Source organism: Ambystoma mexicanum, chromosome 13 (genome assembly GCF_040938575.1).
Source record: "Ambystoma mexicanum isolate Mex_15411 chromosome 13, UKY_AmexF1_1, whole genome shotgun sequence".
Classification (NCBI taxonomy): Eukaryota; Metazoa; Chordata; class Amphibia; order Caudata; family Ambystomatidae; genus Ambystoma; species Ambystoma mexicanum.
Window position 1 is genome coordinate 181,582,635 of NC_090938.1, and position 25,477 is coordinate 181,608,111.

Genomic DNA, 25,477 nt, shown 5'->3' on the forward strand with positions numbered 1-25,477 from the left:
TGAATGCTGCTATGGATATGTTTGTGTTGTCTGAAGTTGTTGGACATTCTACAGAGTAACGCCAGCACAGACAAGCCGTATCATCCTCTATGAACACGCAGTTGCTCAGGTCGTAAGAATTATCAAATAGATAGGTGTAAAGCACATCAGGGTCTGTAATGATGGTTCTATTGGGCAAATTAACTCTTTGTGCAAACTTGCCCCACAATGAATTAAGGTATCATTTTGCCAACAGCTGCCGAGGAGGGTTGTCCTCAATGTGCCCCATACACAAGCGTATGCCCTGATATTATAATAATCATCAATGTAGGCCTGTTTAGCGGCATTGTCTACACATCCAGCAGGAAAGCTATAGGCTTCCTGTTTCTGTGTACGAATATGGAAACATATTCACAGAAGAGCTCATGGGTGACTGTTTTAAAATGCCATAGTTTGTGTTTACGCCCAAGGTTATATCCCTGTTTCAGAGCCTCCTGTAGCTCGATTGTACAGAAAGTTCCTGTCAGGCAGCGCTCCTCATCTGTGTGCTTGCAACGGGACTGTTTTGTCTCAACGCATGTTTGGCAAAGTGGAAACATATGTTTAATGTTACATCAATAGGGTAGCACAGGTATCTAGAGACCTTAAGGTGGATATTCCTTGCATCTGATTAGACCAAAATATTGGTCTATATCGCCAAAATTGTTACAGATGATTTTGGGATGTCCCACAGGGTATGGTTTGTCATTATATACAGAGGGATATAGACTGGTAAAATCTAGGTAGTGTATTTGCTCACCCTCTGAGGCGCTCTGGTGTAACTTTAATGCATTTGTGCAGCCACTGTACAGCGTGTCTCGGGGTTTAGGGGTTTGGGCAGTTTTTATCTCTTTAAAAAAACGATACACATCAGGATTGTTTTGCACCATCGCCCGCCATTTGTATTCCCAGATAGTGAAAATGAGAACAGATTGGCTAGAAACGTTTGTTTCAACAGAGTGCATCTATACAACTGTTCAGAAGTAGCGCCCGGTAAAGTGTTGAATCCCCCAGCCGGATAACAATCGGGACAACCGTGATAAAAGTAGCCATTAAATTCATAGGCTGTGTTCACCCTGTGTACCACTGCATAGCCATCTAACCAGTATTGGCTGTAAGGTTTTTTACCACCGCCAGTTAGGGTGTGTTGTATAGATATGTTCTCTGTTTTTGAGATGCATAAGAGCCACTGAATAGTCAGCGTGGAATAATGTTTGTGTTGAACGTGATATGAATCATGGGGCAACAGCGCGATTGTTTTGGATTTTAGATATAGGTGTCTGTAGATCTGCATGCAACAACTAGCCAGTGTGATATTTTGAAATGGATCGATGTATGACACCTGCAGGCCACCCTTTATAGGTGTTTTACAGCAAGTCATTTGAATAATGCCATCCCTGAACAAATTACAAGCTTGTTTTAAAATGTTGACATCTTCTTGATAGTAGGCCAGGTTATAAACTGTTCTTTTTCACTAGGCATCCTGTATTGAAGCACGTATTGATCCAGGTTGGAATCGGCCCTAAGAAGTTTTGGTTAGCAGCTGGATTAAAAAGATGGGTAAAGAAACCCTTTACATCAGGAAAACTAAATGATTTTGGAAGCTTGCTGAGTTTCCTGGGTAAAAAGAATCAAGGAATCAATAAAGCAGATTTGTAGAGGTACTACAAAGATGGCCATTAGCTTAGCACCTTGGGTGATACGTTTTACTTACATTTTTTCCCAAACGAATTATCTCAGCACAAAGTACGCACCATAGGATTTGGAATGATGTGCTAGAAAGGTGTTGCCAATGAATTTGCTTGTTACAAAAGTGCTTATAAATGTAACCACACAGGAGTCCTTTCTAATTTCCCAATAGCTATCCTGTGTTAGATGTCTGGCATAGATATAGTTCAGTTTATGGGTTCCATTCTCTTCATGTGCCTCCATGTAGTTCTCGGTTTTATTCTGAGGTCTGCCGGCTGTCATGTAGCACAGGTGTTCAGCCGTGTTGAAAATGGAACTTTTGAAACACTCTACAAATCATTTCGATACAGGTATGACTCTCGGGAAGACATTTTGGACACGTTGAACAATCAAAGCACGTCTCACACACGACTGTCCCCAATTCTGCTTTTTGAATGTGTGTCTAGAGAGGCTTGAGACCTCGCGACGCGTAGGTTTTTCCTCATGCATTTGACATTCTTCTCTTAGACACAAGCGACAGTGGTATTGGCAGCTGTGTCGATGTGTGTTTTTAGAAATGTGATGATAATGCTGACAGAGATGTTTAGGCCCCAGAAAACCTTTAAGATTCATTGTACCCTAGAAATGGTTGTCATGGTGTAAAACATATAAAGTGTTTATGGCTGTTTTAGCCGTTAGAGGGTATCTTGATTGGTCTATTGAAATATTTCTCAAAGAGATTCAGCTGTAAAAACCCTACCGGAGGGTCTGTTGGTAGTTCTAGCTCTTTGTGAACTTGCAAAATGCTTGCATGTACATCAGCCTCTGTTATGCTTCACAGCTCGATTAAACCTATAAGACTAGATGCCAAGCAGAGATTTAGGAGAGCGTGATCGAAATTTAATAACCACCTGCCTTTAAATTTCATGATGTGGCTTTGCAGAATTTTGCTCAAAGGCTTATAAACACAGCCGGAATGAGGCCTGACAACTAGCGCCACGATTTTCAGTGGAACAAAACACCAGATCTCTTATTCTGCAGAATTCTTCATGCATTTTCCAAAAACTGAAAAACACAAAAAGTCACAATGGGATTGCCTTGTAAAGAACGGTCTGTTTAAACCATCAGCCTCCATTCTGATTTGAACGAAATCATTGGGCCAACAGTTTCCAATATATCACTTACTAGTGTTTCCACAGTATCTGTTATGACCGTTATTCTGTGCACTATGGAGCATAAGTGGTTCAAGTTCACAAATCTAGATTGCTCATAATGTTCCACAGTCGAGAATGTTTTATAACTTTTTTGATAAGTTTGCACCCTATCCAAATAATCTGGTGCATCCGGTGTCTGGGACATTGATATCAGTAGCATGCTAGCTTGATCATGCCTGGACATAACCAATCGGGCCTTTTTCAATATTTTAAATAGTCAACATGTCTGAGCTTTTAAGCTTCACCTTCTGGTTTTAGGGCTCTGTTGAAACAGCTGTCCGCCACCACTTTGAACAATAGGTTTGTCTGTAACAATGACAGAGGGTTGCGTGGACGTGTTCTTGAGTGTTGTTTTGTTTCTTAATAGGGATTCTTAGCAGGGAGTTTTTTGTTGCTAGCCATAACGTTTTGTGGGTGTCTAATATGTTTGATATTTGTGATGTTTTCGGAGTGGGCATTGTCAGGGGGTCTGTTTATACTCGTTCCTGGAAGTGTTTGTGGAATACTGTTTAAAGATTTGTTTGAGATAACTTCGACAGTTAGTGTGCTTTGTTGAACACCCGGGGCCTTGTCTAGCATTGTAGTAGGGTGCACCTCTGTGAATGTTTCACACAGTATATCAGAAGACTCTTCTATGATTAATGTGGTGTGTTGAACAACTGGGGCATCGGTTAGTAATGTTGGCCTGCAAACCTGTGCCTGTCTCATAAGGCTGTGCAGCAGAAGCACTAGAATCAGCCCCCCGCCCCCAGATGCTTCAATAGCATCACAACAGCCCCTTCTGCATTTTAAAAAGCTCTCTGAACCATAGCTTGTAAAATCTGCTTCTTTTTACAGTAGGGTTTTACACTTTTGACAATGCTAAGTCATTTCTTATAATTCTTTTTAAGGTTTTCTTTTTCTTGTTCTTTTGAATAACTTTTACACGCGTACATGAAACTACATCTGAAAAGTTAATGTGCCCCCATCTGCAACACCATGATCACCCTCATTTTGAGTGTCTGTATCACTATCCAGAATTAGAATGGGTTCCTTGAGAGGTATTTCACTGGGTGTATTGGTGTTGTGTACAATGTTGATGGAAACTCGGGGGGAGCCTCGACCTGCGGTTGAATACTTTTCACCTGATTATTTGAAATGTTATAGATTTCAGTATTATATACCTCTCCATCACTGTGCACACTCATCTCTTGATCGTCATCAGAAATATCAGAAACAACCCCACCGTTATTCACACACTCCTCTTGAACACCAGCAGAAGTTCCATCCCCATTTCTGTGCACAATACCCTCCTAATTGTCATTAGAAATTTTAGAACCAGACCCACCCACACACCCCTTATGAACAGCAAAAGAAGCTCCATCCCCATTTCTGTGCACAATCCCCAGTTGATGATCATTAGAAATATTCAAAACAGCCCCACCATTAATTACACACCCCTCTTGAACACCAACAGAAGTTCAATCCCCATTCCTTTGCAGAATCCCCTCTTGAGCGCCAACAAAAGATTGAGACCCTGCATTTTATCCACCCGTGTCCTGAACATCACCAGAAATAATATTGGAAAAATCAATATAATGCCTGCACCCCTCCTGAACATTGGCACAGACAGTATTGAAAACATGAACATTATGTGTTACCCCATTACCATACACGCTCCCCGCTTGAGCATCAGAAGATATATTATCAACACCAACACTGCATTCATCTACATTCCAAAACACACAGCCATCTTGAGTATCAAGGGGAGCGGTATTAATAACTCCAACACTTTGACTATCAACAATATTGACATATTGTTATGTACACCTGCTCCATCAGATATATTAACAATGCCAGCATCCAATCACCTCCAGAGATATATGATTGTTAGTAAACAAAAGTGTCTGAAGACTCTGGATCCCTCTGAATAGTGAATGTGAGCATTTCTAACTCAATTATCAGGTCATTATGAATAACGGCTTGTAAAACCCATAGCCAGGCAGAGGGGCCCGAATTAGAAAGTGGTACAGTACTACCCAATGAAACCGGCTGAACCTCGACAATGGAGAGTGGGGAAGAAGACGCCACGGAAACCTACTGGTGGGGTAAAGATGTACAAGAGACAGTTTCCCAAGAGAAAACAATGCTGGGGTAAACAAGAATGGAGTGAACGCTAACCTCGGCAGTGAACAAACTGAGTTCAAGGTGAAAGAGGCTGTGTTGCATACGGTTAAGAACAGGGACGTTGCCAGTGTAACCACTACTGTGGGGAGAGATCCTGGAATTGGTCAGTGGCTGAGCGAGATAAGAGAGAAACCCACGTGTATACCTAAAGTTGTCGGCAAGGCAAAACTCTGTGCAAGAGACTCAGAAACATCGGAACACTCTTTTCCTGAGAAAAAAAAAGGCTACGGACATTGGAATATAACGAATCGATAGATAACGCTTCTGTGAACTTACCTAAAACACTGAAGCATGAGTTCCCAACCAACAGTCCCCGCGTATCACCCGTGCGGAATCCATTATGGCGACCTGCATTCCGGAAAGAAGTGGGGGGGGCTCGGGGGGCTTATCAAGGTTTCCCAGTAAGATGGTCCCTGATTGGACTAGGGGACTCCAGCCTCTATATAAAGAAACCAGCAAGAAGTGACTAACAGAATCTTCTCCCTTCTGTTTCAGAACAGACTTGGAGGCGAGGAAGGAGCATCAGGACTTGGTTGGGCTTACGAGGACTAGATCCAGGTTCTTACCCTATCCTCGAAGGAGCCCCAAACCTAAGATAATTTTGGACTGCATTTAAGGAGAATTTCTATCCTAATCTTTCTGTTTCCTTATTAGACAATAAAGACGATGTTTTGTTTGAAAAAAACAACTCCTGTCCAGCGTGTTCTTACACGGCTGTAACGCCTTCTTGTATATATTCCATATTTCCCTCATTCACCACAGCCCTAGTCTCTTCCGACAAATACCTTGCACAGTTGAAAGATGTGTAAATAACTTCTCACTGGGGTTTACTGCTCCGTTATCTAAATGTTGAACGCTGCCCAGGCCGACAATGTTATTTCCATCTTTAAAACTAGCAACAGATATATTCTCCAGATAATATTTTTATACATTTGTTGTGCTGTTAGCCATCACAATCATATTGCTCGTGTCACCCCTCAACTGATCAGTCCTTTTTGTAGCAGCGGCACCCCTAGCATCATTTGTCTTTAGTCAACGTTTATCACCATGCCGCCTTGGCTGTTTTATCTCATTCAGATAATTCTCTACATTATACATTTGCCCTCATTAAAAGTCAGGCGTTAAGGGTTTAACGGCGCCGTCGGCGCCGTTAACCCTTAACGCCTGATTAACACTTTAACGCCTGATTTTTGCAGGCGTTAAAGTCCAAGCCGCTAAGCGACCTTGGTGCTAATTACGACACCGTAATTTACGGTTCCGTAATTAGCGCCTTCCCCATCCCCATTATGCCCTATGGGGCAAAAATGGGAATGGGGAAGGGCAAATGGTGAATGGGGAATTACCGCCCCACTCACCTTGGAATGGGGCGGTAATTCCGCCATCCACCATGCCGGACTCCGGCATGGACCATGGTGCTAGTAGCACCATGGTCCAGCGCCGGACTTGTAATGAGGGCCATTGTGTCTTGCCGATTAAAACATTCAAGATGTACACCATAAGCCCCCCGACCTCGCTTCACACCATTGCTGTCCTTCAATTGTACATTTCTAAAGGAGGATTGTGGCCTAGAGCCAGTGAAAGATAGGTTTAAAGATGTGCTGATGTGGGAGCGCTCACTCCCACACTGTCATGAGATGTTTGAACATTTAAATTGCCTGTGATATCTGTCAGAGCCCTCTAGAGCCCCGGTGTGGGAATAACTATAGAATCAGAGTTTAAAACCAGAGCATTCCCTATTTTGCTCAAGGACGGCCGACATGTTTAACACTGTCTTGAGCCAGTAGAACCCGAGTGATAGCTTGCATGACTCAATGTCTTGTTATTTAATACATTGTCAGCCCATTTTCAGGTTGTTCATTCATACGGTTCAATGCTGAATCAGAACAGTAGTCATAAGAAAGCTTCAGGGCTTCTTTATCACCAAGGGCCCACCAGCCGCTCCAGTGGGCATTGCAAAAACTTCAGATCCCATCAGGCCCATTGCTGAGTTCACAAAATAACTCTGCAGCATTTGCCCCCCCAGATCCATTGGGCTTTGCTGCTGTAACAACAACGTTGGACCCCATCCTTGGGTCATTAAAACATTCTGAATTTGTTGAGCCAAACCAAACATGCTGTACCATTCGAGCCCCTTCGAAAGCTCCAATAAAAAACGAGCTGCACCATTCCATTGCAATAGGCTTCTCCCTCCCAATGCCCTCATGACACCCAGGATTTGCTGAATCACACACATAAATATTCATAAATGCATTGAGCACGTCTTGTGGTGCTCTACAATCCCTGTCTGGAGATCCTGTTGCCTGCCCCACCCAATTGTTGAAAGCCTTTTCTACAAAAAAGATAAAAAATATAGAATCACTACACTATAATATTCAGCATATTCCAATATTAATATTTACACCATAAGTCTGCTATAACACCTTGCTTCTTGTCTTTCTTAAAACATTTCAACCACCAGTGTGATCTGTGACACGTTGGCAGAATCCTCATTATATTATAAAAGTTGCAAATATATATTTTTAAATCTTGGCACATGTTTAAGAACCCCACTGCATATGAGTCCCAAACGTCTGTGGTCTAAATTAGTATAATGTATTTCAAAACATCAGACACAGGCACAATAAGACTGCTACAGCCATGTATTTCAAACAAAACACCGAGCACATGGACACAAGGGATAGCTGGACCATTAAAGCAGTTATGGCCGCATTTATAAATTGTGCTCTCCAACCAGACTCATAGTCCTCCTCAAAAACCTGCATAAAATATATTTTCTGCACAACTTGTATTCAAATTCAGATTGCTCTCATGTGGTAGACTATTAACCACAGACACTAAATTATTCCAACATCACTTCATACTACATTTCTGCTTGACAATGCCTATATAAAGGACATGGTTATTAACTTTGTCAATTTCTTTTCTCTTCTAAAATTTAAAATACTATTGTAAATTCATGGCACACACTCAGGAAAGCACCCTGCACATATGTTAAATGTAGCACCTTGGTGCAAATGTTTGTTTCGCTGTGTGTCAGTGTGTGCATGCTGAACAAAAAACAATGCTTTCCAACTAGGCCCAGAGTCCTTAATACAGTCTATAACAATCCTCCCTCTGCACCCCTATATTCAGTTTCAGATCGATCCCATGTGGTGGCCTATTCTCCAAAAACACTAAATATGTCATTAAATAAAAGCCCTGGTTCTAACATTCTCCATGCATGTGTGGTTGCTTTAAGCAAACTTCACTATACCTATATAAAGGCCTGGTGGGATATTAGCTCTGCCACAGCCTTTTTCTTCTAAAATGTGTTCACACATGCCCAAATCTGAATACATTTGTAAGATAGTTTAAATCAACATTCTGCATGCAATGGTGGTAGCTTGAAGCAAACTTTACTATACTTATATAAAGGACACAGCCATTCACTTTGTCAATGTCTTTTTTCTTCTAAAATGTGTTCATACATGCCCAGCATGAATACATTTGTAACATAGTTTAAACCAGCATTTCCATTTTGGTTGTATGCAAGGAAATAGTGGCATTTTTTCCGTGGTGGTCAGCGCTCGCTGTTTAACATTAACCCATGGGTTGTATGCCATTTCACAATGTTCCTATATCTTGTGGTAAGTGAAGTGTGTGCAGTTACAACTGGGCCTCAACATTGAAAAAACATGTTTACACATAAATGTCCTGCCTGTGACAGTCTAGCTAAAACACGTGTTAAGCCGAGCCTGATAAGATCTAAACACTACTGAGCCCTAAAACAAATATAATTATAGATTAAGCATTTCTTATCTCACCAGTCACATTCCAGAGGTAGTTTCTCATGTAACTTAACCCAACCCTACCACTGCTGAAGCACACTCCAGCTTCCATATATAATAAATGCAGGGTGCCACTTAATCCAGCCTGCACACAAATAATAAACACAGTTTGAATTACATTGTCTCAGTTTGCGCATGCTAAATAAAAATACAAGATGACTTCAGCACAATCTATAACAAACCTTTTTAATAAACCAGCTTTAAAACCATGTTTAAAATCCACAATTTCATCCCCTTGTATAAAAACTGCTGATACAGCATTTCAATAAATGCGTGCTGTTTAGCAAAAAAACTCAATTTCAGCCTAAAACAGACCATCAGACTAGGCCTTACAAAACACATTTATTATGCTCATAATGCGTATTAAATAGATGACTGTAAAACACCTACAAACATTTTAAACCTTATCAGCATTCAAAATACTGTTCTTTAGATTTATAAACCGCATAATTATTTCACACTTTTAAACAGAGGCTGTTTAAAACAGCTCTTTATTTGAAAATGACTTCAAAACCCTGTACATGTCTGCAGAAAATAAATAAATACAATTCAACTCACCAGAGAAGGGCTCTTCTGTCACTTGCAGTTCACAGGGCCTTCAGTTCCTCCAGGAGTCCACAGGGGCTGCAAAGTTTGGGTTTTAAAGGCCCTACAGTTGGCCCCGCACTCTTTTATCAACACTCTCCCACCCTGCAGATTCCATACCTACAGTATGACTCAATCTGCTATAGTTCATTAGTCACAGTGACATTGCAAATAAAATGGGCTCTTTCAAAATGCATTTTAGACGGTTGCCAGTCATTTGGTCGAAAACAATTGGTCGACTGGACAACTGGTCGAATCAATTTGGTCGAAAACCAAATGGTCAAATTTTTTATTTTTTTTATTTTTACCCCTTTTTTTCTTTCTTTTTTTTTTCTACACGAAAACCCACAAAACACATATATAAATAAAAAATAAAAAATTCGACCATTTTGTTTTCGACCAAATGACGTCGACCAAATTGCAGTCGACCAGTTTGTAGTCAACCAAATGACTGGACACCATTTTAGACCCACCCCAGCACATTGCCACTCAAGATAACACATCATTGAAAGCCATAAAACGGTGGTTTGTTTTTGCAAGTCACCCTGCCTAGGTTGCATCATTGCATCACCCTGCTGGCTGTTTCAAATATTTTTAATAATTAGAAAATCACAGCTGAAGTGGGGAGGCACCAAATAGCTGAGCAAGACCACCTTGGGTTGTATCGTCAGCGGTGAATTTGCTGGCTCAATCAGCTGCAAGAATTATAGATAACAGCACCATCTCTGCTGTGCTGAGCCTGTCAGCAGAAACAGCAGGCATGGCCCACGTCTGCCTAAACAGGCTTGTGTTTTGCACCCCTGAAAGTTTCAAATGGCATAACACTTTTGGCTGGCTATCAGATACAAAATGTGCCACTCTGTATAACTATATTGTATACTGCCACAAGCACTAGCTTTCAACTTTTTTATCTCAGACCTGAAAAGCAGACTTTACTTTTTACCAAACTCTGTTTTCATTCTAACATGTTTTAATGTTAGTAAAATATATTGTCTATATTTGTATTCACTCCAGCTTTCAATGCTTTCGTGTCAACTTCATAACTGAACATGCCTGGACATGTCTGCCACAAAGGCCCTTCAGCTCCGTTTTTGTGAACACTGTTTTACAAGCCATCGTTCTGCTATTGTTTGGACAAAGTGGGCCACTTTTTTGGCTCTTGTGCTCCGATTTGATAAGTTACTTCACCATGCAGCTAATAGTTTTGACGAGTGTTATTGAATAAATATTCTTAAAAATGCGCAATTTGCATCACATTTTATCGAAAACCTCTCCCTATGGTACTATCGAAATAGCCTGTCACAAAAGGAATGAATTGCCCTTTGCAACTGTGAGTCACATTTTCATTGGTCCCCGAGACAATGTTATGCCCCAGTCTGACCGTGCATATGTAGAGGAGATCGGACCTGATGAGAGTGGATATCACAAGGTATTTTTTGCAAACCCAAAAGTACGTTTATGTTTTGGATCCGCTGTATATGTGTGGTTTTGTACCTGGCTTCTTCTCTTGCATGAACTCATTCTACATAACACCTACGAGTGTGCAGCAGTAATTGGGAATGGTCTCAGTGTCGGCGTTATTAGCCATTATATATAACCCTGTTTTCCCAGCCTTCAATACCACCCTTCTCCCGGGTCCCTCTCTTCATTGTCCCCTCTAACCCCTCAACCAGCTTTCTTCCAATTGCTTCAACCTCCCTCTTGCACTCAGCACCTGAATGTTGTTTTCTTCTCATCCAAGAGGCTGCCACCCCACCTCTGCCCGGAGGACCTCCAGACCAAACTCAACCACACGGCACTTATCTTTTCTGAGAATTGCAGCCAGTGCACTTTGTCTCCCTCCGCTTCCTTTAAACCACACCTGCATCTTGGTGCATGGTTCTGAAAGGGGGGGGGGGGGCGAGGAAGGGTTATTGGGAGGAGAGTGAGCGTTAGGTGCGAAACCTGGGATGTCGATGCATGCAGGTGATAAACACCCAGGTCCTGTGCCGGTGCGTTTCTATACGTTTTGAAGCAGTTACACCTGGGTGTTTGGCCATTCAGAGCGGCCAGACCTGGAATACTGGTAGAGCCAATGGTCTGGATGGGGAGGTTATGTAATGGGGTAGAGGAGTGGCGGGAAGTGTTCTTCGTGACTCAGTGGTGGTCAGTGTGGTGGTGGGGGTTCTAACAGGTGTTAGGCTGCAGTGTGCATGGGGATTCGTGTATGTAATGTAAGGTGGCAAACTATTCACAGGATGAGTAGTTTAGTGGGGGAAGGTAAGGGGAGCATCCTGTACAATTCATATTGTTCAGGTTGGCGTGAAACTTGCAAAGGTTCTTTTTTTATTTATAATTGATGCATGTTGGTCCATTTGGAGGGTCTTGAGTAGTCATGTCGCTGTCATTAATGCTATAGACCGTGGTTACTCAATATGTGGTGCTCTAAATGTTTTCGACTACAAGTCCCATGATTCTTCAATGCTGAATACTGGCTATGGCTTATGGGAGTTGATGCCTAAAACATCTGGAGAGCCATATAATGTGTAACCATGTGCTAGTTCGACTCAGTATTGTTTTGGTCTGCGTTTGGGTGTAAATGGGAAAGTACTGGGAAAGTCCTGGACTGTTGGTATTAATCCAAAGAGCAATTTCCTGCTGTGCTTGCTTCAATATGTATGTTGATTGCTGGGCGTTCGTAACTCTGGATGATTTTGAAGAATCCTGTGTCTGTGGTACACACAGTGGACATTAGTGCTCTTTTAGCATATGTTATGTTGATTCAGCCTATTGTAAAGGTTTGCAACAGGTTTTGCAAAGACACAGAAGCTCATCCTCATCATAATTCTTTAATTCATAATTTGCATATTTCACAAAGGCTTAAAAAAGACATTGTATATACAACTTATAAAATCACATATTAAATAACAATCACATGTATTATTGAGTGCAGCTGTGTAAGAGACAGAAATCATCAACATTATATAGCAACTTAACAATCCACATTTTGCAATTAAAAAAGAGCAGACATTAGGACCTAACTCAGCATTTAAAAAACATATTTCTTTTGCCAAAAACAAAAATACTGAAAAGTACCAAAAGGTGCACTTCAGCATAGGATCTTTGAAAATATTCCAAGTCACATTAGGATTTCAATGTTTTAAGAAATACAATCAACATAAAGTATCGTATTTTCAACGTGTATCATTTTGCTTTCGGTAGTAAGTATTAACAGATCTTTGGATATGAAATAATGTTCTATCTTACTGGTACAGTTCTTGAAATTAGACAACATATTGGAATTTTCAGTCTAGATATCACTATTTCCCTATGCAATATAATTATTTTCTTATGTGATATACACATTTTATCTTATTATATTCACAGTGTTCTACAAAATATACATGCCTAATAATATTGTATATAATATATTGTTTTTGTAACAGAAATCTCTGTTGTAAATCCTGAATTATGTTTCTAATGGACCCCATATATAATTCATTACCATCTAATGGTTCGTATGGTTCTATGGTTCTAATTTCGTATTTCGTATTAAAACTGATAACCTATGGCATTGTTGCTTCGCTGGCTCATCCGTTGCTCTGTCCATTAGGGTTCTTAGATTCTTACGATTATTGGGCCTCATTGAATGATAAGATAAAAGTTTAATGCTGGACTGACGGAATTGATGGTGTTCTATCTCACCCCATATAATCTTCTACCCTCTTCTTCCCTCACATGTGAAGAATTTTCATGAGGTCTTCAACTATTTATTTAGTTATATAATAGATACTAGTGTTGCGTGAAAGGAAGAATTTGTCAGTTTTAAGTGATGGGTTAAATCTTACGTGTTTGTACACTGATTGTTTTGTTTTGTGTTTATCTGCTCTTTTGGTGAAAGTTTTGTTAAAATAAAACCAGATCAGAATACAAAAAAATTATCATCTACATTTCTTCCTGACATACTTCAAACATGGAACAGATAATGGAAAGTTTTTCATTACATCGGAATAATAGACCATGTTAGTTTTTACAATCATTCTTGCATAGTAGGGCTGTAAATTCAGATAATTTGATAAGTAGTCCATGACCTGACCATTTCTAGATGTGTGATATATATATATAAATATATATATATATATGATAAAGTTGCCCCTGGCAACAGTTATAGGATATTGCAATGAGGCGTTCGTCATGAAATAAAGGATCGAGGCAGACAGTTGGCAGTTCAATGGCAAATTCCAAATTGGATTCTTGCAATGCTATCCTTGCACAATTAAAAAAGGCATACAATTCAGCTGTGAGATAAAATGTTCATCCATCTCACATCATCGTGATGCCCTTCACTGGTTTCCTACACAACAGAGAATTATTTACAAGATCCTCTGTCTTGTTTTTAAATGTTTGCATAGACTTGCTCCCCATTACCTTGTGGCAAAACTTGCACCCTTCACCTCAGTAATTCACCACATTCTAGCAGTACCTGTTTCCTACTTTGTTCATAGAAATGACAGGTGCTTTTCGGTTTTGGGGCCTGGTTTATGAACTCAATCTCCATTGATCTCTGAACATAGGATTCTTATCTGTCATTTCAAAAAATATGTCAAAGACATGGGTTATTCTAATAATCCTTTCCACTCTAATCTTCTGCACAATGTTTCTTTTCCGGAAGCAGATTTGCCTTCCCAGTTTCTCCCCCTTGCTGAAAGAGAACATGAATTTGATAAATACATTCCAATTCAGATTCAAATTCAAAGTAGACTGAACTCCGAGGTAATTTATGATTTCCCTTTTTAGGTAAGCTTGGGGACGTTTCCTTCAATGCCTGACCTCTTGCTTGTTGTAATGTAAGACATGTTCCATTTACTGAGACATATAATACATTTAGAATCTGTTTTCATTGAACAAACTAATATGCAGTTTCTAATGTGTTGCAGAAAAACAGTTTAAGCAGTTTTATACAATGCATCTAAAATATGTTGAAGTCCAGTACAGCCCACAGAATGTCATACTATAAAATAAAAGGACAGATAGCCGGCATGCGCCCCTTCACGTGTTTCCACCGCTAGAGGGAGCTGTTGCCTTACGCATACAACAATAAGACTTCAAGTTGCGCACTAGAGAATGCCTGCTTCACCTATTTTCACCACTAGAGGGAGGTGTTGCCTTGTGCATACAATAATAAGACTTCAAGTAATCTTCAAGGCATACAAAATATGTATTTCAACAATTATAGCATACAATTAGTTGCAGAAAAGGCCCAAGACAGGAATATCACTTCAAAAGCATATATTTTTATAAGTTGCATACACTAAGAAAATATATACATTTAAAAAAAAAACATATACACAAATTTCGTTTGATTAAGCACTATTTCTCCAACAAAATAAATTACTTTTCTCCCCCTTACCAAGGGCTTTCTGTAAATACAATTATTTTCAGGATGTCACTCTTCCACAATACCGCTGAAGAGAATTTCAACAAATGTAGGGCAAAAAAATGTAAAATACTGAAGAAATGAGGCTCAACAGACACGTCAGAAAAATTTGACTGTGCAACAAAGGGCAAGTCAACGTGAAAACAATATTGCAAGCAAATTAAAAACTAGGGCCAATGTGACAGCTCAGGAAACAGCTCTCCAATCGTACATGCAACAATCACGTTCTGCAGCCTGTTGAATGACTGTGACCGATGCAGAAAGAGCCCTTGAAAAGGAAAACAAGCGTGAGCGCAACAAAAATTTTGGCGCCAACATCACTGATGAAGAAAACGCTGCTCAGCCAAAATCTAACAATAACAATAAAGTAAAACCTCCACCCAACACAAACCTTGCCTGTGTACATGGGCTTTTGCAATAGTACTAGCATAAACAGTTTCTTTTCAGTAAATGTATTTTTTTTGTTGTTGCCTAAAACAGTTTAAAAACATTTATCAAAAGACTTCCGATCCATTCCTCAGTCCCAATCCTAATGTCTCATTCATTTTTTTTTGTCCAGAAAAGCCTTAGGAGCACTTCTCAGACTTCAAGCCAAGACAGTTCTTCCAGAAATTTGATCATAGCAATTGTCAGATACATTGTATCCCCTCTTAGAAGGCGGCCCCACCACTCTTCCGCCGATAGGGAGGGATTGGATCCACAATTTTTGTAAAGTAAAGGGAACTCAATTCTGTTGGACCAGGTCATCGAGTGCAAAGATGTTGAAGTGTTTCCTGGACATCTGGTTCCTCACAAAACCTGCACTGAGGGAATTCTGAACTATGACCGGCTCTTACCATGATGATTTCCATTGTCGGATACAAGTTGAATCTCACCCTCATCATCTGAGCTCTGAAGTACTGATCCGGAAGAATTTTGATGTAGTCCGGGGTGAGACTACATGGTCTTACCTCCTGAGCTAACTGGCTAAAAAGCTTCAGTTGTTGGCTTGTTCACATGTCATAATCCAGTCTCTTTCCCATAGTTTTTTTCTTAATTTAAGCTGGGTTAGCTAAAAGTTCTTCTACTGATGACCCCAGATCTTCTAGAAGCGATTTCCGTGATTGGTCACACATAGTCCCCACTTTGCTGTTTCTTGACGTTATTTTGATTTTTATTATCCTGAAGATCTGTGGGGAATTGGGGTCAGAGTACTTGCCAAACAGGTTCAACATTTTCCACTTTACGCAACTCTTCAGTGAGATCAGCTCCATCTCTCTTCTGACAATCTGTATTGGGATTGACTTTGGTAGACTCAACACTTTTTTGCAGAAGCGCCCTTCAAGGAATGGCCGCTGAGTCAAAGGAATGTTTGACAGAGCATGCGCCCCGTAAATCACCATAGGCATGGCTTTAGCCTTGTCGAATTCAATCAAAGGCGTTAAGGAAAAACCACAGAATCTCTGCATCAGGAATTTTGCTTGATTTGCCAGGGCACTCATTTTGTGTTTCAAAATTTGGGATGTTTTAGCTGTCACCAAGTTTTTGCTTATTGGGACTCTTAGCTATTTGAAGGCGTCTACAACTTCAATTTTCTGACTCCATAGGCACCTACCAAGTAAATGAGTGTTTGGATTTCCCTCCATTGTTTTGCATCACAAGTATCTTGGTTTTCCTTAAATTTATTTGTAGACCATTCTGCTTAGTGTATTAAATGGTGGTTTAATTTTCTCTGTAAACTGATTGGCGTCGAGTCAAAGCCAAATCGTCTGCATACAAGAGCTGATTTACCACGGCTCCTCCGATTCTTGGTCGAAAGCACCTGATATTAGCAAAAGAAGGGCCCAAATCTGAGATGTATAAGTTGAATAGCGCCGGTTCCAAGAAGCACCCATGTTTTACTCCTCTGTAGATTAGAATCCTCTCACTTAGTCTTCCCATGACATTCCAACAAATTATGTACAAGGCGTTAGTGTGTAGAGAGTTGATCTGGTCAACCAGGTCCACTGGACAGCTCCATGACAAAAGTTTATTCCATAATCTGCTCCTGTTGATTCCATCGATGTCCCTGGGTAGGTCAACAAAGGTGATATAGGACCTTTGGTTTCTTTCTTGGGCTCTGCACATCAGCAAAGATAGAAGAAAAATTGGAGAAGTCCCTAAGTCTTTAGCAAAGCCAGCTTGAAAAGGGTCTTGTCTCCCATTCGCCTTTGACCACCTTGACAGCCTGCATAGGAGCAGCGTAGGTTAGAGTTTCTGCAAAACATCTGGTAATGCAATTGGCCGGTAATTATTAGGGTAATCTCAACCACCACTTTTGTAGATTGGGACTACAGTAACCTCCTGCCATGAGTTTGGTATAGTCTATGAGAATAGTATACCTTTCAAGATGTAGTCAAGGATGTGCTCACATTGTTCTGGGTTGGATTTAAGCATTACTTTGGAGAGACCATCAGGACCCGGTACTCGGGAGGAGTTTTAGTGGGTAATCAGGTCAGTCAAGTCGACAACCTCATAGTTCAGGGTCCAAATTGGTCGGGGATAGGTGGCCGCTTCCCGTCTGCAGGTTTCTTAAAACTATGATGAAAAGAAGGTGACCGAGGGGACCTCTGCAACTCCTTTTGTCATAGATTAATTCATGCCTGGTCTTGTTAATTTTATTATAGGCCAAATTGCATCAGCTTTTTTTCCTTTTAATGCTAACAAGGTCATCTGTGCGTCTCTCAGATGCATCTCCTTCCTTTGACCTCTTATCCAGTTTTTGCAGGATTTCTTTAGTGAGATGATAGTTTCACTGGCTTATGTTGTTTATGCTCCTTTTGCTGTGTTCACTGCTTTCCTTAGGTCTCTTTTTTGCAGCTTCCTCCTTATCATGGCGTGATGGAGGTCAGGTTTCCGCTCCACCCGATTTTCATTCGGGACCTGGTCGGGTACCATTAGTGGTACATAGTCCACAGTTGGGTCGCCATCTGAGTTGTTATTTAGCCCACTGGTTTCCCTCAGAGACTGGATTAATTTTCCCACAGCCAGTTTTGACTTCTTCAGCCTCCATCCATTGTTTGTTGGCTCAATTTTCTTTGGCGCATAATAGGCAGGTCTTCCCCTCTCGTTCCGCCAGCATAGTTTCGGCAGATTGTGGTCAGTCACCACAGAAGTACTCACTTCAAAAGCTGTTATAAGCTTGGTGAAGTCTTATGATACAAAATGTAGTCAACTACTGAGAAGTACACACCTCGCTTCCACGTTGAGTGGCACAGTTTCTTTTTTTGAAGTTGCTGCTTAGGATGTGAAGGTCTTGAGACTTCATTAGCGATGACCATTCTATGCCTTTCTGAGTGGATTTCATGGCCCCTGTGTTAGGACTGCTACCAGATCTGCTTAGTTCGCTCTCACACACGGAATTTAATTCCCCTCACACAATAATTGATGGATTTTCAGTAAATATGCTTAATCTATAATTGTGCTGACGGTGTCAAGCATCTGCTTGGTCCTTGTCTTTGCTGGGTTCTAGTAGATGTTCATTAAAGAGCGATGGACATACCCAATTGTCCGGGCATTCCCTGAAGATCATTTCTTTTTCTGGATAGTATTCTGGACATAACGGCTATTATTGGTAGATTTGATTCCTTCAAAATCTAAACCCATCCCAATCAGTGTCAACAGGCCTGCTGTCAATCACTTTAGACCAGTTGCAGTTGCCGGGTTTAAGAAACTCTCAAAGCCGCCCAAGGTTGGCTTAGATGTCAGCCACAACTCTTGTAGGCATATAAAATCTGGCTCTTTCCACTGACTCTTTCCAGGCTTCATTAGATGTAAAAAGCCATGTGTGTTCCAAGAGATGATCAAAAGAAGGGGCCCCTCTGATGGTCTCTTTTTGGCTATACTGCTGACTCTGACCTGAGCGACGTAAACATCCAGGACCATGAACTCTCCTCTGGCAACTCTGATGGTTTGGTGGCTATTAGTTTTGTTGTTTTGGCCGTGATTGAGTTCCCTGGACTGATTATAGTGAGTGTCAAATTTGGTTTACTTGTCTGCAACTGCAAGCCTTTGAGTTCTGATCTCATGAAGTCACTGTTAGAATACAAAGGGCCTTATCGCCAATGTGGCATTCTGCTGGTTAATTGGCGGCAAGTGGCTGTGACCTTTGCTTCTCCTCAAGTACCTCATTGTCTCGGTCGACTCCAGATTGCTTGGCCATTGTTAGATTTGGGAGGACCCTGAGTTTGGTGAGGTCATACTCTAGTCATAGCAAAGAGGTTGACAAAGCCATCAGCAGATTTTTAACCACCCTTGAGTGCAGGTGGAGGACACCAAGTCCATTCTGTCTTCTTGAGGGAACTCCACAATTATAAAGCTGTCAGACATAAGTTGATGAAGAGATGGAATAGAGTGGCAGGGGTTTAGAACATTCTATCTGTTTAGTATACATTCATCTCCTTGGTCAATCACTCTCTCCAGTCTAAGACAACATGAAGCTCCATCTGCTGGTCTATAGTTGTGTTGCCGCACTAGAGGCTGAGAAGGGCTGCCAGCTGATCTAGTAGTTAGAGGCACAGTTGTGAGCTCGCAAGTAGCCAAACCGGATATGTTTTGGGGGGTGGGTGTTTAAAGAAGCTAGTCAGTCTTAAATGAGGACTAGGCAGCACTCAGGCCTCCTTTGGCCGTTCCAGGTCAGCGTGGATCTGTAGCATCAGGTTTCTTACTCCGGCTTCCCTCTGGAGCCTCCTCGACTAGCCTTATGGAGGTAGTCACTGCGTGTTTCCTGATTGCCATCTCTCTCCTCTCAGATAATGCCAAGAATTTTTGAGCGGGCACCAATAGGTTGTTACAAGTCACTCCTGAGGCCACCACTGGTGGAGCCAGCTCGAGGGCTTCTAGTTCATGAGAGTTTGAGGATTTGTCTGCAGAGTCCACAGAGTGAGTAGTCAGATCGCGCAAAATGGCTCTGTTCTCCTCGCCAAGGCTTACATCGCCAGCTCTCTCCCATGGAGAGTCTGGACAAAAGTTGCTTGGATCAGACTGTGGATTTGTAGCTAGATATGGTTCACTGGGGGAAGGGTGTCACAACTGAACTTAAGGGAGGAGGATTTCAATCCCCTCTCCCGAACCACAGAAGCCGAATGGATCGACCCCTCCCACCGTGGTTGGCACGGGCGCCTGGATGTTCGAATTACAGGTCGCCACGTGGCAGCCAATGGGGGGAAGAAGGAGTTAGGGAAAGGGGATGGACCAATAAAGGGAAGGAAGGGAAGACAACAAGACATAAAACGACAAAAGACCCCTACAATTCCTGACTAGATAGCTTAATACTCCTGCAACCTGACCTGACTCTATCTTCAGTAAATAATTAACACATAACACGCCACCCTACACACATCGTGAGCAAACATGGATTAGCAAAACATAATGCACACAGAAAGGCGCTTTTCTCCATATTGGGAAGCACATAGAAAAAACTTAATACTAGAAATGCGGATTAGAAGAGTTGAATTTTTCCTGGTGCTTAGAACGTGAGGTAAGCAATGTGCCAGCTACCAGACTGGCATTTATCTTGCCCAAAAAACAAGGATTTATGTGCCTGCACTTAACTTTTGGTCCGGACGTTTTCCTGAGACGTCCGGACATAAATACTTGAAGCTTTTGATTTACTCCATGTTAATGCTGTAAACCGGCCAAGTAAACAAACATAGAAACACTTAACTGATGGTCCGGGAGCCTACTGCGGCTGACCCGGACCTGTAGCTCTGGAGCAGATTAAGGAGCGTGTGCCGCGGCACCCCGGGATATAAAGATGCCTTGCGACATAACCGGCGTGATTCCTTCCCGCCACTCGCTTACACCTTCAGCGTACCTGCTTCGCTCCTGCCGCCATCATCGCCACCATCCATGCTCTCCAACATTAATCAACAGCACATGAGCACGGGCGGGCGGCCGTTAAGAGCCCAATCCCTAATTGAAAAATGCCGGCAGCTGAGTACCGACAGGCCCAAGGAACTACACATTTCCCCATGCCTGCTGGGGATTGTAGTTTTTAGATATGCCGTACCTGCTTCCTCCTGCACCACAAGCCCTTATTCCTGACAAAGGGTGATATTCCTTAAAATACTTCTGGAGTCTTTGGCATGGACTATTTTAGATGGATTCCGGGTCCTGGCCATCCTCCTTTGAGCGGGGGGTACAGATTTAGGTTTCCCGAATACAGCAAAGGCTTTTAGTAGATCTTTTCCCATGTCCACTGCCTTTGGGATGTCTGTTTGATCATGGTGAGGTTCCCTTGACGGGGCACCATCCGGTCCTTCCTCCGTAAGTGCCTCATTTGACAGACAAACTTGCTCTCATGTCAGAAGACTTGGTTGGAGGGAGAGGTCCTGGTCAGGCTTGTTAGACTTAGCACTCCCCTCCTTAACCTGTTGGCCATTGTCATTGTGAGGCAGTGGCAGTGAACTGGTCTGGGTACTTGCCGCCTCTCTTTCTGATCTTTCAGTCAATGTAATAGTTGCAGACTCTCTCTTCTCAATTTAACGGTGGCCACAATGAAGGCTTCTAAATATATTACTTTAGTGTGGAGCGTCGCCAATAAGGTAGTCTGGTCCTTTAGAATGTCATTTAGGGCCTCCTCCAACTTCGTGAAGGGCGCCAGAGCTATGGTTATTACTGACAACTGGCTAAATAAGTCCTTCCACGAGTGTCGACTTGTTTTTAAGGCCTGCTGGATTCCATATTACCATCTTGTTGGGCCCCTTATATGGGGTCAGTGGATGTGGGTTGACTCGATTGCGAGTCCAGACGGTTCCTATTTTGGTGTCCATGTCTTGAGTTGGGAGATGCTGAGATCTCTTCGCCATGGAGATTTCCAGTAGAGGACTACTTAATTCCAGAGATTTGCTCTCTTGTATTAATGTGGGACTTGAAGCCCTCCCACCCTGTACATCATGGCTGGGCCCATTGGGAGCCGCTGTGAGAAGGTTGACATTTTGGTCAGCAAGTCAATGGGCCGACATAAGTCACCTGATTCGTTTGCAGTCAGTTGTGGCTCTTGATGAGAAGGAGATTTCAACACATCTCTAGGAATCTCTTGATCTTCAGGGCTGGTAGAGTGCTGGGGCACTTTTGCTGAGTGGAACTCCGATGTTACACTAGCTGATTCTATATGAGGTCTCCTTTGAGCTGCTGCTCTGACAGGCGTTTGCAGGCCTGTGGGCGTGGTTGTTTTCTCTGATGCCTCCTGCACCTCAAATACCACCACTCCTTCCAGCAGCTCGCCGTCAGTTAGTTCCTTTGGGGCTCCGCCTGTAGAAACTGGAAACCTACACAGGGGGTCAGCATCCACTGGTAAGGGTTTAGTCTCCAAGGTGACCCATTTTTCAACACTAGACCGCAGAGGATGGGCACCTTTCATCTCCATTTAGACCGGGGATGTATGTCCAAATTGATGGCAGGACGTTGTAGTGCTCCTTTCCTCAATGTTAATACCAGTGGATCAGCTGGTTATGAACGTGAGGCAAACAATCTGATCTCCTTAGGGCAGCACTGTACCAGAGATATCATCATTGGTGGTGTTTGACAATGGACCGCCACGCTCTGATCAGCTGTCAATGAAGGCCCCAAGGTGGTTTCAGGGGTTGCAGAAAATTGGGGAGCGGCGGAGTCGGGCTCAGGGGGATGGTCACTGTTTTTTCCCGGCAGGACATCTGATTACGGTGGTATGTGGTAGCCGACACCCCTGCCTGATCCACCCAGAAGGGGGAATCTTGCCCACATTCTGGCATTGGCACTGTACAGTAGCCCTGTGTGGCTAGGGGTGTCAACACCTTCCCACTCTCAGATACAGTAGCATGTCGCTTTGAGAGTGGTGACCGTTTAAAGCCCTAGTGGGTGAGGAAGCCGTTAGAGCCGGGAGATTTAGGGGGGTAGGTGAGGGCCCATGCTCACTCTCCTCCATGGCCGCCTTCCCCCTCGCTGATGGGGCATCCAGCATAGATGCTGCGCCTGCACCTTCCATGGCAGAGGCGGGAGGCAAGCCGTACAGCATCTCGGAGGAAGCCCCCCCTTCCTCGTCTGTAAGGTGTCGTCATTCGGGGGGGATAGCTGTGGAGGCGAAGGCAAATGTTGGGACAGGTGCTCAAGAGGAATCATTGGGGCCATCACCTCTTCCTCACACAATGCACCTACCTCATCAAGGTAGTGACGAGCCTGTAAAGTTGACGCACTCCGGAGGGTTGTGGTCCGTTCCAAAGTGCCTGATAAGCCTTCAGTGTCATGCCTCGATTGTTTCCTCATTTTAAGAGACAGATCAGGCTCCATCGTGGGTCACCCAGTCATTGCCAGTCGGTTGACTTGCGTGTGACTGGACTTGGTGCTGGAATCTCAGCACCGGCGCTCTGTGCCTCCCACTGACAAATATAGATTTTCTTAAAGGCACAGTGCTTCGAGTAGCAGGCACAATGTCGGTCTGATTTTCCCGGCAGCGGGTATGACGACCATCCTGCTTGAACTCCTTTTAGCGTGTGACTGGACTCAGCGCTGGACTCTCTGCGCCGGCGCTCCTCGCCTCCCCCTAGCAAATATAGATTTTCTTAAAGGCACAGTGCTTCGAGTAGCAGGCACAATGTCGGTCTGATTTTCCCGGCAGCGGGTATGACGACCATCCTGCTTGAACTCCTTTTAGCGTGTGACTGGACTCAGCGCTGCACTCTCTGCGCCAGCGCTCCTCGCCTCCCCCTAGCAAATTTAGATTTTCTTAAAGGCACAGTGCTTCGAGTAGCAGGTACAATGTCGGTCTGATTTTCCCGGCAGCAGGAATGACAACCAGCCTCCTGAAGCTCCTTTTGGCGTGTGACTGGACTCAGCACTGGACTCTCCACGCTGGCACTCTGCACCCGCCAACCCCCTCCTGGTAAATATAGATTTTCTCTTAAAGGCACAGTGATTTGATTAGCAGGCACGTCGGTCTGATTTTACCGGCAGAAGGTTGATGGTTTTAAAGTGTAAGTGAATGCTTTTTTCCAAGAAAGGAATTGTAAAAGCTTGTTATGGCTTTAATTATGTGCTGTAGTGGCAACTGAAATTCTAATCTGTGCTGGCTCAAGCATCAGGCTTTGTGATGTCACAGCTGAAGTGAAACAACAGATTACAGAAGGGTAATGATCAGGGACGTCATTTGGGGGTCGCCAGGGGTTGCAACGGCGACCCCTGAGGTCTCTCTTGCTACACCTGAGTTCTCCCTTGCTGTCCCTAAACCAAAAAAGAAAAACATGCTTTTAAATTATTATTTTTTTAAATATAAGCTGGCCTGTAGACAGTGGCCTATGGCCAGTGCCATGTGGCTCTTTGTTTCTGGAACGGCTGGCTTTCTTGCTCAGGCCTCTTAAAACAACATAGGGTTCTAAAAGTGAAACGTTTTGAGCAGTAACCCTAAATAAGAAAAATAGGAATAGCAAAAAATGTGTCTTATTGGAATTCTATACAATAATTGTTATACTCATTAAAGGATTGTTTTAGGCACACTTTAGGGGGTGAGTCACTGATTTAGTCTGTTCTTAAACACTTTAACTCAGCCTTTCATTCTTCTGAGGTCTCTAAATGAGTACCAACACAGGTTTGGTGATATTGTACGTAAATTTGTTCTATATAAAGAGCTTAAGCGTAAGTGCTATATAACAACACATCATTCATTATCTTTGGCCTTGGATGTCTGCTTGCATTCACAGCAATTTGGTAATATGGGCCTATACACACTGATATTAACGATATATGGTGATCCATTCTTGAAGGACATGTAAATCACAATATAGTGATGTCGTAACCATATTTTACATAGTGTACTTAGGAACAATGCTATATGATGCAACTTCCTGTTTTGTCAAGGGGTGAAAGGTTGTGTTGCATCATTTGCCATGATGTCACTTTGAGGTGCGGTCAAATGACATCACTACCTGTGATGTCATCGAAGGTCAAGGGTTGTGTGATATCACTTCCGCTACCCTTGGCATTTTTTGTGAAATGACGTCCCTGGTAGTGATGTCATTTTCTTATTTCAGTGCACTAGTGATGTAACAACTTGGATGTAACAAGAACGTTATTTACAGGCTTTTACACGGGCATTGCAAGATGGCATGTATTATAAGCAGATATGCTAACAGGTTCCCCCAAAGTTGACACAGAAAGGAATTTTTTCGCCGGTTGTAAACTTTGAAAAATGTTGAATTGAGTACATTTACAGGATGATGAAGATATTACAATCATAGAGCAATACATGTATATCACACACTAAGGGACTCAACTTCACAATCCTGTGTACTGGTCGATAACAGTGAAACACACAGAGACAAACTCTCTGCATGTGTTTGTGCACACTGCCCGTTTTGGTTCGGATTCCCTGGATAAAGCTGGGCAGGGTGGAGGAAATTGAGTCTGTGTGTTGCCCCACCCTGTGCAAGGACTTCACCCCCATCACATGTTTACAGAGACGTCTTTATGGGAGGGGAAAAGGGGCACTTGCCCAGGGCCCCCACCTTGGAGCGGGCCCCCAAAAAGGCTGCCTGATCTGAAGAAGTAAGATTACATTGTTAACCAGTCTTAAATAGCACACATCAGGATAT